The sequence below is a fragment of the Thalassophryne amazonica genome, chromosome 13, assembly GCF_902500255.1.
Source record: "Thalassophryne amazonica chromosome 13, fThaAma1.1, whole genome shotgun sequence".
Lineage (NCBI taxonomy): Eukaryota > Metazoa > Chordata > Actinopteri > Batrachoidiformes > Batrachoididae > Thalassophryne > Thalassophryne amazonica.
The window spans coordinates 41,436,981-41,440,854 of record NC_047115.1 but is presented as its reverse complement, the minus strand read 5'-3'; the positions used below and the strand labels follow the sequence as shown (position 1 = coordinate 41,440,854).

Below are 3,874 nucleotides of genomic sequence, written 5' to 3'. Positions count from 1 at the left end.
TGAGAACACATAAATATTTTGGCAAACCAAAACATTCTATTCAAGTTATACATTTTCCATAATGTTTATTTCAGGAAACACAAGCCAGCTCCTTGAGATTCACTTTTGTGATGGTGGTAAATATGTAAACTGCATATGCAGAAGGTTTTGGAATTGTTCAAAAAGTGCAATATAACGAAAAAACCAAAACAAAAAACAAAATATGGATGGGAAATAATTGCTTGTTGCCATGGCTATACACAAGCCTGTAAACAGACATGACCGTTGTTAGTCTAGAATTATGGAAAAGGATTTCAGAATTTAACACCCCTACCAGAAGGGGACAATCACCAAGAAGCTAATAAATGTATTAGTATAATAAAAAAACAAGTTATGTTTGTGCTTGAAGCTATGCATAAAATATCATGTTTGGGCTTGTTTTGTGCTGCAAAAGGACAAGCTTTCCCTAGATAACACTATAAAAGATCATAAATGGTACCCCCAAGGTGCTAGGGCCACCCGGGCCCCCCCTGTTTTATGGGTTAAATAGAATGGTTTCAGCAGTGGATTTGAATCTTGTTCATACTATCCGATGTGTCCTTGGACAAGACACTTCAACTGCATTGTCTCAGTCCACTCAGCTGTTAAAAAGAGTACTAACCTTGGCTGAAGAAGTAATGTGAGGCATCATGGTAAAGCACTTTGAGTACACTGCTAGATGGAACAGCACTACAAAAATCTCTTCTTTTCACCCAGTAGTACAGTGTGCAAAGTTTAAAATTAATTCCAGAACAGTTAAAGAAAGGCCCTGGCGATCAAAAACAAAACAAACTATAGTCAGAGCAGTTATTTCCAAACTGACATCTCCACAAAGTGTACAGCTACAACTCGCCCAGAAAATCAACAGTCAAGGACAACATCCAAGGAAATCCAGATACTCTGTGAAAAATGTCATTGTTCATGATGTCACTGTCAGACATGAGGGCGGGGGATGACATCAGTGGGAGAATGACGAGGAGAATACCCTTGCTCACTCAAAAGAACATTAACGGTCATCTGATGTGTGTATGTGATTATAGACTACATCAAATATGCACCACCTTATGCCCATAATATCCCTGAGAACCTCTTGGGGGTTTGTTCAGTATGAGAAATCCTATAATATTACACTTTAAACCAAAGCAGTGGAAAGAAATAGATTTTTGAGCTGCTCTGTTGGGCTATATAAGTTTTTAAATGTATCTAGTGGTAAACAATACAAAACATGTATATGAAATATAATCAAATGTTAGTCATTGCAATAAATGCAGACCCTAGATAACTATAATTCAGCATTTAGCTTCCAGTAATGACTTGTAAATTACTGAATGCTGCTTCTCTCCTGATAGCTTATCTGTGAGCCACTCGGGAGCCGAACTTCCTTCCCTCTGGGGCTGTGATTATAACGAGTGAATGCCAGTAGTAACCTTGGAAAAATAATTGGGTTATTTTCATTGTATGCCAAAGAAAGTGAATTGTAATGATGCTCCTCAACTCACATTTACTTCCATTATTTTCACTTACTTCACATATTAATCAAAATAATACACACACGTGCACACAGAGAAAAGTGTTATAGAAGGAGAGAATAAAGGACTTCCACAGACAGTTTTTCAGACTTGAGCACTTGAGATCTTTATTCATCGAAAATATTTTATAAATCTGTCCATTCAGTACTGAGGAAATAAATGAGACTAGTAGTTGTCCGGTGTTTAACATGTGCTATATATAATTCCACTCCTGAGTTGGTTAAATGGACACATATAAACCACAAGAGCACTCAGTAGTGTGCATACCTTCCCTAAAGCCCCTTAAACTTAAGATCCAAACCATATGAGAGTTCATCTTCCACTCAAGTGGACAATCCTCTCTCAAATATATTTTTGTCTGCCAGATTTGGATCATTATGTGGATCTGGACTAAATTACACATACAGTATGGCTTGACAATCATGAGATCCTGAATACTCAACACTGATGTTGATTAATAAACTTTGATCCAGAAGGATGAACTTTTATCTTTCATTAGTGGACTTTAAGTCTGATTACTAATTTTTTCAACCTGCTCCTGAACATTGATAATCGCAGCTCACCTTTGATCCGTGATCACATATATTTGATTGGATCTTGAATCATGAACTTCAATCTGATCACTAAACTTTGATCCATATTTTGATCCATGTAGAAGAACCTTAATTGGGTTCACTGAACTTTAATATGCTGTTTGAGTCTGAATGCTTCTGAATTTTGATCCTACTTGGCCTTTGATAGCAGTTGGTCACCTTTGATCCATAATCACATTTCTTTGAGCCTGATCACTGGACTTTGGACCATGACATGTGAGTGTTATTTTTGGATTATAATTCTGTTCCTGTCCTTTGATAGCAATTGCTCATACACACAAACAGATAGCTTTGATACTAATCACTGAACTTTGATCCTGATGTTTGCATCTGAGTGCTGAATAGACTTATGAGTGTAATGCTCATCGTTGATCTGGTCACTGACTTTGATCCTGATCATTAAACTTGATTCTGATTACAGTAGATCCTGTAATCAGGATGACAGAGCTGGATCTTTCCCTTGATGAGGGCGCATCACAAATTTAATTGGCTCTTACTTGACCCGTGCCCTCTCCTTCACCCAGTTTTATTAAATTGGATTTTTTTTTTTGTTTAAAGTTTTGTGTTTATTTGTTTTAATCTGCTCACAATCAATCAGACCAACAGAGCTGGTGATCACATAACGTCCTTCCCTATATCACTTCTCCATCTTCAGTTATTCTGTGCAGGGTGGAGCTGCTACCTGTGAGTAAAGGGTGAGCCCCCACTATATGCACCAGTGGATAGAGAACAGTGCGTGAAGGGCTTATCCAATGTTGGCAAATGATTACCACCCACCTCTCTACAAAACATCACACCGTAGAAATTGTGATGAAGAAGGAGCCACAATTTTCCCATTTTGACAATGTATCAGCGCGTCACTATTCTCTTATTTCAACATTTTCCTCTTGGTCACACAATTCAGACCTTTTATGGCAGCTCGGCCCCGTCCATTAAACTGACGGGTAAAGCACCACAGGGGGCTGAGACGCTTTAATGTATAGCAGGATAAACACTGCCAATTCAAAAATCCATATCTGAGACAGCTCGTCAGAGACATTTTGTCATGTGTAGCTGGAATACAGAGACGTGCTTGAATGCGGTTCACACAAGGCAGCGTGTGACCAGAACATGAATACACATGGGTGAAACAGGAAGCAGCTTCATATGCACAGACAGACGATGCATTCTCCCAGCCCCCCCCCCCCCCCCCCCCCGTGGCACCAGTGGTGACACTTTGATGCGGTGAATTATGTACAATACGTGTTGAATGTCCACTACAACACCAAAATTTGCGAAACATTGGTTTAGCTGTTTGTTGCTGTACTCATTCTGGGTCCTTTGGCTGAGTTTGACCAAACTTGATATATAGATGATGATTAACCCCAGAATTCTCCTGAATGGGTTTGGACTAGTGCTATGATATTTCAATGCATAACCAGCGTGGAGAATGATGTGTATTCTCTTTAGCCACAATTACTTCAAGGGGACAATGTGCTTAGGGGAGGTGATGGTCTAGTGGTTAAGGTGTTGGGCTTGAGTCCAGAAGATCATGGGTTCAAATCCCCGCCTGACTGGAAAATCACTAAGGGCCCTTGGGCAAGGCCTTTAATCCCCTATTGCTCCCGGTGTGTAGTGAGCGCCTTGTATGGCAGCACTCTGACATCGGGTGAATGTGAGGCATAATTGTAAAGCGCTTTGAGTGTCTGATGCAGATGGAAAAGCGCTATATAAATGCAGTCCATTTACTTCAGC

At 39.6% G+C, this 3,874-nt stretch overlaps 1 long non-coding RNA gene across 1 annotated transcript; it reads left to right on the top strand.

The window, feature by feature from the left end:
- The first annotated feature begins 572 nt into the window (after window positions 1–572).
- Window positions 573–3,640, top strand: LOC117524011. The gene is made up of 3 exons (XR_004564674.1): window positions 573–658; window positions 3,207–3,208; window positions 3,627–3,640. It is a non-coding gene; the product is annotated as an uncharacterized LOC117524011 (long non-coding RNA).
- The last annotated feature ends 234 nt before the right edge of the window (window positions 3,641–3,874 follow it).